At 38.9% G+C, this 13,321-nt stretch overlaps 1 protein-coding gene across 2 annotated transcripts in view; it reads left to right on the top strand.

The window, feature by feature from the left end:
• Positions 1-13,321, top strand: part of PDE7B (phosphodiesterase 7B) — a 170,427-nt gene that overhangs the window by 118,382 nt on the left and 38,724 nt on the right. The window lies entirely within an intron of this gene.

The raw sequence follows: 13,321 nt of genomic DNA on the forward strand, positions 1-13,321 counted from the left end.
TATAGACAGAATTTTATTGCATTCTTCAGTAATGTGATAATGATGAGCTGATTCTTACAAATCTTCGTGGACTTTCTCATAAGTGTAGAACCAAATTAAAATTTAACTTTTTCACAATTTCCAAGCGTTACATGTTTCACTGGCTCAGTCAATCAGCCAAATATTTGAGTAAAGAAGGTGGAAGTTTTCTATCACAGTTTCAGAACTGCTCTTCTGTAATAATTTAAAATCTAATTTACAGAACCTTTATATTAGATATCATTTGGAAGTAGAGTCTAACTAGTTAAGATTATTTTCATACAGGTCTTGATTTTTTCTTGCTAATCCTTAGTATCTGAATATACTGTTAAGGTAGATTTTAGGAAAAACAAAACCTTTTTTCGAATATTGCTTGAAGTTACGCTCAGTGTTTATTCAAACAGATGTGTTTTGAAGAAGAAGAGAGTAACCTTACCGTTTTTTCTGTTATGTCTTTCAATTCCCAGAACAACAACAAAAAACTCCCCACCAAATGCAAAATAAAAAGAAAAAAAACCAAAACACTTTGCTTGGTATGAATTGCACAAGAGTATGAGTCGAGAAATATTTTTTATGTGTCTTCACATGCACATGCCAAAAGGTCTCTGCCAGAGCTATTCTCTGTTGGAATTCACAGGGGGTTGTGAAGAGCAAATACTGAAGCACTCTCTTGCTCTTTCTCCTTTAAAATACTATTTGAGGAGGAGCCTGAGGAGCTGGATTGCTCAGAAAAGGATCTGTTTAACATCTAAGATAGAACTCCTGGTTTGCTAAGCTGTAATTGAAAGGTAAATTTTGAGAGAAAACAAAATTAAATTACTATTTGCATAGTTTATTGTTCCTTTGGGATTTATAAAAACATCCCCAGTATTCTTTGCCTCCCAAAAAAATATCTCTGTTGAATTACAAGTTTTAGATTGCAGTTTTCTCTTCTTTCTGAAAGACTTGAGCAATTATTTGAATTCCCTAAGAGTATGTTAAAACACAGGAGACAAAAGCCTCAGCTTCTGTTTTCAGTCCTGGTTGTGGAGAAAGGCGGTATTGCAGTGTATGCTGTCCATTGGAGGACCAGGCATTTCTCATGTAAAAACATCTGAAATGTTGTGAGTGTTTTTGATGCTGTTTTGGTTTTATTGTTTTTCTGTATTAACTAAAATCAGGGATTAAATGCAGGGGGGGGGGCTTAGTGGAAACTTCAAATATGAAGTTAACCTTATAGTTAAAAAATGAAATATATTTACTAATGACCCTTCTTAAAGGATGAAGTAATGAAGTAATTGGAAGACACTAAGTAGGAAGATAGCACTGTGTGTCTTGGTTTCCAGAAGGGGTATGATGCCAGCCTGCTCTGGACTGCCAACATCCCAAAAAGCTTCCTCACTGGCTCCCTTCACCGTGGGTTGCCTGTATATGTCTCCTGGTTCTTGATGCTGACATCAAGTAAATAAAGCTTTGGCACGGTTTATGCCACAATGGGCCTGAATTGCAGATAGTCTCTAGATGTAGTTCCAGTGTAGTTGTTCATAAATTGAGACTGTGGGTTGGGCCAGTTAGCAAATGAATAATTTGTACAGTTTTTACAGTGTTTATTCATGGTTTTGTCCATTTGTGGTGGTTTCAGAAGCTTATTAATCAAATATGTATTGATGCAGATGTGGAGCAGTGTATCTGAAAACCAGGTTTTCTCCTGACTTCTTGTGGAAGTAGGTACAGAATAGGAGAAAGGAGGAAAATGCTTTCTCTCCCCTGCTCTGTCTGTTCTCCTCAGTGAGGGGCCCAGCAGAATCTATTTATTTTTAGGGCAAGATAGGATTTTCTTTGGGTATGCTTGGCCTTTCCTCACAAAGGGCAATGTTCAGTGCAGGTTCCTTATGGGACGTTGTTGTTCGTCAAAGTGAAATCAACAAAGGTCCTTGAGAGGGGCTATGGTTATGGTTATGGTTATGGTTATGCTTATGGTTATGTTTATGGTAAGCCATCCTTTCTGCATACCTTGCTGGTTGCTCTTCCTTTCAGATGATAAAGTTTTGCAGTTTCTGGAATAAAGAGCTGGAGTGGAACTCGGCTAAAGTGGAACCCAGCTAATGTTTGTCTAAAGAAGTTGGGTCAGGACTCCCTGGCAGCAGCTTGGCCATTTTCTGGGCTCAGTGGAGCTCTGGTTGCCAGCACATGGCTTGGCCAAGAGGCCCAGATGCCACTTGCTCCTGCTGCTGCTGCTGCTTTGTGCCAGGCCCAGGGCTCAGCCATCCCAGGAAACACAAAACCAGGCTCTGGGGAAATAACCAGACTTAGCCCATGGGAAGCACCTAATTAGATGGGTTTATCAGGTGTTTTGTAATTACAGAAATACGTAGATAATTGTTTTCCTTTGAGACAGCTTGTGCTTACCTCTCTTAAGAATGTGCCATGGAGAAAAAAGGTAAACTGCTATTTAATTGTACTTTAGACTGTAAACCATGACAGTGAACAGTGCACAGAGACTATGCTAATGTTTGAGTAACATGAGATTGATCCAGATCTTTCTATTTTGCCACCCTTTTCTGAAGTTTTAAAATTTAAATGCATAGTAACAAGCAAGAATGATCCAGATGACTGATCTGTTTAATTGTAAGAGGTAGCATATTTGCTAAATTATAGCCAGATTAGGATTCTGCATTTGATGATTTGGGTGTGGTTTTTTTTTTTTTTTTTTTTTTGGTTTTTTGGTTTTTTTTTTTTTTTTTTTTTTTTTTTTTTTTTTTTTTTTTAGATCCAATGAATTATTTGAAAAATACAGTGTACAAAACAGGAAGAGAAAAGTATTTTCCAAATAGTAGATCAGTTAAGCTCAGCTTCCACTTGATGCAGCTTTGTTCTTGTGTCTGTCATCAAAATGTAACAGGTTCCATCCTGAAGAGTTATGTTACATACATATGCTGTCTTTCTATTTAAAAAATACTTTATGATTAAAAAGTATTGCATGATAAGACATAGACTAGCCCAGGACTAGCTCAGGAAATAATCACCTTGAATAAACAAATAATACTGAGGTTACCTTATCACTAAAAACCAGTGATTATTTTGGACAAAGTTCTTTTGCCTTATTGATCAATAATTCACTGAGTTATGGAGGTATTTATATGTTCTATTTGGTACTAGACCAAATTCAAAAATAAATAAGAAGATTTACAGTTATTTACTGTAGATACTTCTTTTAAATTCAAAAGATAGAGAAGAATTTATTGTAGTATATAATGTACAAAAAGAATTCAAATTATTAACCTCAAGACATCTGTTCCTGCAGTCTCTCCTATAGATAAAGCTTTTAATCAGAGCAGAGCTTCAGGTCGTGAGTGAAGTTTTCTCCTGCAAGATGTAGCAGGCACCTCCGTGTGCTGCCAAGCCAGTGCTCAGTTCCTTTTCCTCCTTCTCCCTGACATTGCTCTCTCCAGCCATGAACACCCTTGGGGTAGCCCCCTGGTGAAGAAAAAGTGGCCAGAGCTGCTGGGCTGGATTTACTGGAGCACTGCACAGCACTCCAGCCTCAGGAGAGGGCAGGGAGCAGAGGGGAGGCTGAATTACTGCTGGTCAGAGGCAGGCAAGAAGGGTCACTTTAGAGTTAGGGATATATTTATATATATAATTATGTGTGTGTGTGTGTGTGTGTGTGTGTGTGTGTGTGTGTATGTATAATGCAGAGCAGAGTTGGAAAAGAGGAGATGAAGAACATGCAGAGTCTGACAAAGAAGGATCGTCCTGCGGTCAATGCAGAAGATTGAGACAACTTGAGTTCATTGTGCCTCGCTCCTCTCCAGCATTGTACTACTGCACCTGAAAGGGTTGAGCAGGCACCACAGGTTAGATCTGGTGAGACAGACTGAATCAGCAGAGACTGAGTCTCCTTGTGTGAGGGAAATGGCAGCCGTGCAATTTCAGCACAAAAATCAGAGGGGAGCAAATTCAGAGGGGCTTGTGCTTTTCCTGCTTGGCTCCACAGGCTGCTGTTCTGTGAAAAGTGTTGATAGACTTGAGGTTTTGGCTAATGTTAGGTGTTTCAAAAGTAGTCAATGGCAATTGCTGTATTACTACTTATGGTTTTAAACATGTGTCTTTTGTAGTTTAATGGGAAAGAGAGGGTGGAGAAATCTTGTGGGCAAAGCTGTGGAAATAGAGGGAAATTTTCTTAAGTGTCACGTTTAAGAGTTGAAAGCATATTTTGATTTAATGGCACCAGTAAACCCTTGTGCATTCATTTTCTATTGTGTTGTCTAACTTAGCTGTTGGTTGTAAAAAAAGCAGAGATAATTAGTGTTTGAACTGTGGTAATGTAGAAACCAGGACCAGAACTGCAGGTAGAAAATGCTGTGGAACCGCCAAGGCCCTGCATTAGAGAACTCGCTGTCTACTCAGAACAAACAAAACACAGAAGTGGAAAACTGAGGCATGGAAAGAAAAGTTTGTTCCATAAGAAACCAGGAAATGAGCTCAGGGCTTATGATAATCATCCTGTGTGTTATTTCCAAGCATGCCTTATCTTTCTCAGAAACAAAAAATACTAATACCAAATTACTGAACATTTAAAAAAATGTTCTATTCCACTTTAGAATGAACAGCATTTTTTCATTAATATTTATGTCATTATATCAACTGCTATTTTACATAAATTAGTTATATATAATATATAAAATTTTAAGCAATGGCTATGCTAGATTTACATGGATTGTAATATCAAATGTTTCCTGCTTGCCAACATAATAGTGCCTTAGCAGAAAATGAGAATCATATCTTGCGGCTCAGTCAGTGCAATCCATTATGTGTGTATACTTACATATAAGTTCTTGAATAACTTGCAGAACAAAAATAAAAAGTTATTTTAAGAGATCCCTTAACAAATATTATTGGTGGGTGAGAAATGAGAATGCAGAAATGTAAAACAAATTTGGTTGAATAAATGCTGGACAATTAGCTCAGCTTTCTGCAGAAAAAAAATCTGTTTTTCAACTGCAAAACCCTCACTAGTGGATTCAATGGGTCCAATTGTGTTCTCACACTAGAAGCATTTAAAGCATTAACAATGTTCAAGTCAGAAATCCATATAATAAAATAAGATGTAGATGTTTGAAAAAATTCAGTTTGAAGTTACAATTCATAGGCAAATACAAAAGGGTCTCTGAAAGAGTGTCTGTATCTAGAATGCTATTACAGTTAAGAAAATGTAATTTATATTCAGGATAACTTAGGGTTTTGATGTATTCATGAGAGAAGAAAATCTTTATCTTTGGGGAATGGCAACAGAAATGGCTTCACCTATTGCACTCTGCATAGAGATACAAATTCTATACCTCTTTTTGGCATTGGTCTTAGAAAAAACAGATCTCTTTCTTTTATACAAAATGAAAGCCTAATGACTTGGAATTGGGAGTGTAGATGTCTTAGAAGTTTGTTATTAAATAAATGTTTATTTCAGTAGTTGAGAGCCTGGCTGAAGACTAGAATCACAAAATTTCAAATTGAATAAGTAATAATGTTCTTTTATTTGTGCTGCAGTTTACTTGGGAGAGGGATGGGAGTAGCATGACAGTAGGATTTTATGTTCAAAGTTGCCATGCTAATGCAACCTACTACCTGTTGCTAAGACTATGCTGTAGCTGTTATTACTTTTATTACAGCTTTTTATCCCTTAGTTTTTAAGGTGTTTGTTACAATTCAATTTCATTTTTAGGAAAACCAGTAAGCTTTGCCATTTGCCAGGAGGGCTCTATAGTAAAAGCAATGATAGCAATGCAAGAACCTGATTCTGCTGACATGGCTCCTGTCCTCTAATGCAGAGACATTTACAAGCCATCAAACCATGTAGGAAGACAAGATTATCAAGACAGTTCAGTGCTCTATCTATATTAGCATCCACTTTTCCCTGTGGATAGTCAATGATCAATATTTGGAGACAGAAATGCCCCACCAATAACACCATACAAAACATACAAACAGATGGTTCCTAGGATCCTTGGAGGATCCTGTCTGCTTCAGAATATCCCAGGACCTCAGTTACTGTGCCAGCCCTGCTGAGCAGCAGCAGTATGGTAAGCCTGAAGTCAGCCAGAGTGCTTCCATTTGGGATCCCAGCTGTGAGACTCTCAAGATACCATCGGCTCCTCTAGATAGTAGATGGCTCGGTCTTTAAAATGCAGTGCAAAGAAAATATTTACCAAAGTCAAGGTGGTTGTCTAAACCATGCCTTTCAAGTATGGAGGTGGTGATAGATGACTTCTGCACTTGAAATGCTGTATTTATACAGCATTCTCTCTTGTTGGATTCTTATTTTCAAGACCTGTCTCCTGGCCTTATTTCCATAACTCCCTATCCTTTCCTGCTAGATAATAACACTTGTCTATCTTTTTATGTGCATGTGAAAGCCGTTGGCTGAATTTTGCAAAATTTTTACTGGCAGGTACCTTCCTATATCTGAATCTCTCATGTCTTCAAAAGGAAAAGTTCCTGTTTAAGCAGGCTGTGCAAATTGCCCATCCTTATGCTCCTCTCTGTATTCGTGTCCAGTGGTTTAGCACTTAATGCAAACTTTTATATAAACTTTCATATTTTATCTAGAAAATACTGAAAGTTAAGTAGATACCATGCAGTAGAATCAAAGAGATAAGTTACTGTGTTTTATCCAGAACAGTACTCCGATGGCTGTTGCATAGCAAGTGCTGTTTTTTGTTTAACTGAGCAGCTGTGGGATAGTACTACACTGTATGAGTGTACACAGTACATACGTGTTTTGAGGGTGTGCCTACATTGGTGTGAACTAAAGGTGCGTGTATCTGTTCTGTTTCTCACCAGTAGTCCCAGGGATTACACAGTGAAAGGCATACCCATACCTAAGGGGTGTGGTGTGGTCTCAGTTTTCTGAATACAGTCCTCAAGGGTGAGGTCTTGGATTCTTCCCTCCTCATGCTCTGCTTATAATCGTGGCACCTAATTCAGGAAAAGGGTCTTAGACTCCATCTGCATCAGTCAGAAACATTTTGGGTCTTTGAAAATCTCTTTAAGCATTAGTCACTGGGCGGAGGCACCTACTTCACTCATTTAGACCTACGAGGGTGTGAAATACGTTTGACCTTGAGGCAATAATTCGTAGCCCATTATCAAACTCAAAAACAAGTGAAAGAATTGCCAATGCAATATAACACATTGATGTTTTGGAAACCTACCTTTGTTAGCTCATGAAATGGAGGGTTGATGTCTGTCAGTCGACTCTGGCCACTTTTACAGTCAGATGTAAGTGTTGCTCTACATTTGCTCATGCAAGAGCAGGCAGGTCTGTGAAGGGGGAAATGTGGGTGCTGCTTCAATATCTCAGTTGCTGATGACTGCTGTTTTCTGGTTCTCGATGGCAGTTTTTGCATCCTCTTGGTTTTCATTTGTCTGCAAGAACTCTTTCCAAAGTCTGCAAGTTTTAAGAGCTATGCCTCAAGATTCATCAGTTCAGTCTTTTCACCAGTCACTGGTGTCATATGATATGGTTAAAGAGAGGATTTCTGCAGTGGCTGTAAAATATTTAACTTGTTCATTTGTCAGAATGGACAGCTGTTAAAGGTATGCCTGTGGATCCTTGGTTCTTCCTCTCTATCCAGGTAAGACATACCAGGAGAATTCCAGCACTGAGAAGGGTTTTATGAACAGATTGTCAGCATCTCTTTCATGCATTTTACTAACTGGGAGTGATAGGGATTTACTGATAGGGAGTGGTGAGGATACTGTATGGTAGGTTAAGATACAGCTGTGGGATGGATTTTGGTCAGAAAAGGAGGGCAGAAATTAGTGCTGGCAGATACAGTAAAGCAGTCTCCGTAGTTCTTGTAGAACATAAGAACAACCATGCACTTCAGAATACTAAGAAAACAGAACATGTGTGAAATGTCTCATCTGCAGCTGGAAAAGGAATTTTTAATAGCTGAATGTCAAGTAATTGACTGGTAATAAATAAATAAAAATAATTCATGCACAGGATAGGACCACTACAAGGGAAATTAAGTCATTTTCTGTGTAAAACACATTTACAAAACTGAACAACTGAACTACAGTTTCTACATGATCATTTTATGCTCTTTTCCTAAAAAGGAGTACCATCAATTACTTTCCTTTGCAGAGCATTTTGAAACAAAACTACAGAATACATTGGATGAAATCAATATTTATGAGCTCATTAGGGTTACTACCAGAAATAGTAGAATTCTCCAGCACGCAGCATGGAAAAACTTACATTTTGGAATGTTTACATGCTTAAAAATTCAGTGCTTACAGTGAATGAAGTGAGGTGGCTGCTGCAGTTTCTCCTTCTGCAAAGGGGAGTCATCCTGAGTCTGTAACCCTTAAATCAGTCTCTTTGTGTCTGTTCAGAGGAAATGGTTTTGTTCAGAAGATCTGATGCACGTGAGAAATCTTTATGAAATGCCTTCGACAAAAAAGAATTTACAGTAACACTTATAGCACTAATACAACAGAATGAAAATAATCCAAACCAGCATGAATCACCATGAACAAGTATTAGATGTCTTCAAATAAAAATATAATTCTAGTAATTCTGGTGCTCACTTTTAACATAGCTTTTCATTTGAGTTTGGTACTTTTACAGAGCAATGCTTCTCTCTTTTAGATACCTTTCCACTAAAACCAGATTGATGCTTAAAACATCATCAAGCCCTCTTCCTTCAGGTCAGAAATCCCAAGCCTTTTCATAACTGAAATAGTGGAGGAGCCATGGGCTCCATGGAGTCCACAGGAGGCCTTACTACTCCACTTGGTTTTCCATGGAAAATTGTCAGCCACTGCAGTATGTACCCTGAACAGTCAACTTAAGCAATACTGGAATGAAGATTGTAAGAAAGCTTGACTGGAATAAATACTTGTAACGTCTTGTGAATTTGCTGTGGTATTCCAGATTTACCACATGGAGCTGTGTGCTAAATAGAATCAATAATTTGATGGTTGGTCCTGACTTCTGCTGGATGAAGCTACTCTGTTGTTTTGTCACAGCTAGGGGCCTGTTTTCTCTCCTAATTTGTTGTGCTTGCTCAGTGAAATTGAATCGCACGCTGTTTCAGGCAAGTCTTGGAGAAGTTGTTTTCCTCGGTGCAGATGGCTCTTTCCTCCAGATGTGAAAGGCAGTTAAGAGCTGCTTCATTTTTTTCTTAACCCTTCTGAACCATCTTGAAGTGCCCTTGATGCTATAGTAGCGCAGTGGTTCTTGCCCTGTAGATGATTTTCTTGTGCCTGTGATCTGCCATGCGTGTCAGTCACAGCACTGGCTCCTTAAACGGGTTGCTTTGGTTTATTTGGCTTGTGTTCTTGTTTGTTTTAACAATGACAAAGTAAAATTCAAGAGCACAGCAGCCCCTGGGAGATCTCCCTGCTGGAAGCTCTTGTGGCAGCTTGGCACCAGTGAGGGCGCAGCCCCTGGTGTTTGCAGCTGCAGATGTTCCAGCCCTGCATCTTCAGCCCAAAACAGTCAAGGAGAATCTGTACCCTGACCATTTCCCTTCACCCTGCCCGTTTCATTTGGGAACACAATGAGCTGTCAAAATTTCCTGCTTTGTTACCACAGAATTCCTTCCTTTCGCTCTAAAAAGTATTATTTATCTAAAACTGCTAATTGCATAAATTGTCAGAATGACTGCTTAGCTTGATTTTTAAGGTAGAGACAAAGAGATATAAAGGTCTGGTGGACTGATGAAAGTCAGCCTCAAAGTCATCTGCCAAAGCAAAAAAAAAAGCATTGAGTGTGTTGCCATTAACGGCCCAAATTAATGTGGCAAGTTGTATATCTGGTGCAATCCCTTACTAAGATGTCATTAAAAGTAAAAGGGAAGAATATGAATATTTTCCAAATGCGTGTGCCAAGAAAAAATGGAGGAAGGGAGGTGTGGTTGATTTAGCCCACCACCACTTCCTAACTAATCTTTCTCTAATGATGTAGAGAGAGACTAGGAGGCACCTGGTGAAGTATTTTGAAATAACAGATTCATGAGGTAGAGCTATTTGATAACATCTTTGACTCATCAGAAACTTGCCTTCCCTCAGGATAAAGTTAATAATCATATAAGAATATAAAGATTTTAGTAGCTTTTCCTAAGTCAGCAAGGATGCAGATTTATTCTGTATACAGGTTCCTATAGTGCTAGAGACAGTCCAAAATTATATTATCTGTAAAAAATTTAAAATTACACAAACAGCCAATTCTAATAATCACTAATTTGTCATGACTTCCGATCCTGGGGCTTGCTAGTTCAGTAAAACTCATTCACATTTCTTACTAATTCCATCAATAGCTCTATTGCTTTCCCTCCCTTTGCTGAAATTGCTTTGAATGGTGTACATAAGCATCTAATTTGGCTAGTCTGTAGGTCTGTATGAGACAGCAGGACCGTGGGAGGAAGCTGGGCTAGCAGGAACATCAGGCATCTGGGCCACAGAGCAGCTGGGACAAAGAGGTGACAGCAGCGGTGAACTTAATTTAAAATAGCTGTAGCTTCAATACCTGGTATCTCCCAGCATTGTGTTATCCTCAAGGATCATGAGTGCTCTTCTGTGTCAAGATCATCAAGAAAAATTCTTTAGGACCATTCCCAGCATAAATTTTCTAAATATCATGGCGATTACGGAGTAATTGTTCCCATGCAAAAGTTTCCTTTCCGTGCACCGTGTTATCTTCTTATTTTTAGTCTTCATTTCTTGTACTCATCTCTTCCCTTCTCTTGGATGTTTAATGAGGTCCATATTGTTGAATTGCACTACAGTATTGCTTTCTTTTCCTTTTGTCTAACAGTTAGTTATTTTATTTGAGGTAATTGAGTATCTTGTATGGTCTACTTTTGGTAAGCCCACCTTGTCTTTTCATCAGTGTTACAGTTGTCTACCTACCTTTAGTGTTCTCTTCCTCAAAATTTGGGGTCACAGTTCTGAGATCAGAGTTAAGGAATCCTTTTGATACATGACTGTTGTATATGATTTTCTTTTTGTCTAGTACTATGGTACCTCCTCTGATTTGATAGATGCATTATTTCATGCCTAGAAAGAATATCAGTCTTTCTGGCTTTGTAGTATCATGTGCTTTGGGTGTTTTTTCAGATTTTTGGAGTCTGAATTTATCTTTTTTTGATTTGTTTTTAATGTCTCCGCTGATACAGTCACAAGTGACATGTTTATCAGTGTGTAATACAGAGGATTATTTGCAGATTCCTGTTAATTCATTGGTGCCTGCAGAAAAACAAAAGCGTTGGTCAAGGCATGCTCTGAATTCACACCCGTTCTTAATTTGCTGATGCCTGTATCAGCAGCAGGCTCAAGCCTGCCTGATTTTTTTGGGTTTATATCATGCGTTCCATGTGCTTGCCATCCTTACTCTTTGTGCACACGTGAGCCAATCTGATGGGGTTACCTGTGGCAGAGAGCAATGCTTTTAAGTCTGGGCGCTGCTTCGTGAGCTCTGGCTTGTGGGTGCTGGTGAATCCTGCGTCGGAGCTGTACAAGCTCTCCAGCTATTTGCTCCACCCTTCTTCTCTTTTAACGTGAGGATCACGTGGGGATGGGTTCTTGTACCTGCATTGCCACAATTGCATTACACATAATTTTAAGCTGCTGATGAAGGTAGATCCACGGCATCAGCGTAGCTTTGAAGTGGAACAGCTGAAGAGCAGGTAGAGGTTTGCCCCTCCTGGCCCTGCTGTCAGGAGGGGTAATTGGGGTCAACAGCAGCCAGAGTTGCTTTGGACTGGTTCCTCAGAGTGGTTGGCAAGAAGGAGCCGAGAACGGGGAGCACGTGTTCTGTCTCTGGGAACAAAAAAGCAAAGTGAAAGTAAGGGCGAGAGAACCTAGATTTGTATTTATAATCAAAAGTGACTGTGTTTGAAATATTCTTAATTTGCATGCACTCTCTTGTGTCTTTCGTATCTCTAAGGACCCCTAGAGGGCACGGAAGTTTTTCTCCACCTCAGATATTTAACTTAGTAATTCTACTTGGCTTTCTTCCCTTGAACATAATTGTAAGCACATTTTAAGTGAACATTAGATAGAAAAAAAAAACCCCAGCATTTAACTAGGTCCTTCTTTTATGCTACTAGATGTTTTCTTGTTTTTAAACACAAGCAGTAGAAGCTAGCACTAGCAGCCAAATTCTTAAATTATTGTTTAGATTAGTCATATGCTATATTTGTATCCCAGAGGAAATGCAATTCAAAGTAACTAAAAATTCACACTTCATTGCAAACTTTGATAGGACTACACTACTACTGCTACTAGTGTGAGCTGTGTAAGGATGGGCAGTGGGTTTGCTTTCAACACTGTGGTCTCTTTCTGTAGAAGAGGAGTTAGTATGGTGGAGAACTAGAGTACTCTTAACTAGAACCTCAAGGTCTCCAGACTTCATCTTATTTAAGAATTTTTAATATTTTGGTCTTGTCGATTGCCTGTAAAGGAACAGTTACATTTCACTGCAAGATACTTAAAATTATGGACACATAAAATTGACATGCTTGCCCACTGCTTCCTGTCTACTTGGAGAGAGGTTTTGTAACTCTTATATATCCTGGGGAGCATTTTTCTGCTTAAATTAGTTTTGCCTATTTCATCAATATTACATGGTAAGTCAGGAACTAGTCAGTGTGAGTTACACAGCAATACACAGTACTAATTCTTAGTATTGTGTTGGCACTTCATATAAATATACATGCTAATGCTCCAGAGTAATGCTTATCTGAGAACATCAGGTTTTCACTTACATAAAACAGCTGCAGTGTTTGAGGAGAAGGTTTGCGTTTTCCAGAGTGCTCAAAGAGCAGAAAGTAAAACAAAAACAAACAAACAAACATACAAACCACCCACCTAAGTGCAAAAACATCTTAGTACTTTTTGGGGGGGATTTTTTCATCAACTGATGGTTTTGAGAGCAGTCCCACAGCTGTGGAGGTCCATTGGATTGTGGGCCTAGTCTGGGATTGGGACCTTTGTATGTGAAGCCCTGACAGTCAGAGTCCTACCTGTTCTTACTTGAGGAAAAAAAAGGCAGATGTCTGCACTTCTTGTGAAGCAATGAGAGCCTGCTTGCTTCGCAAGAAGTTGTTCAATAGGATAATGTTGTTTAATCCCAGCCAGCAATGAAGGGTTTTTTGTGTCTTTGTTCTGATAAGAGGATCAGCTGTACTGCTTTACCCAATTACCCTGGGATGTCATGGGAGATGAATTTTTGGACCTTAGTTTTCCCACTGGAGGAGTGTAATGTCGTCACTTTGTATTAAAAAATAGATCTAGATGAAAACAGCAGGGAAAG

This window comes from Ammospiza caudacuta, chromosome 3, assembly GCF_027887145.1.
Source record: "Ammospiza caudacuta isolate bAmmCau1 chromosome 3, bAmmCau1.pri, whole genome shotgun sequence".
NCBI lineage: Eukaryota > Metazoa > Chordata > Aves > Passeriformes > Passerellidae > Ammospiza > Ammospiza caudacuta.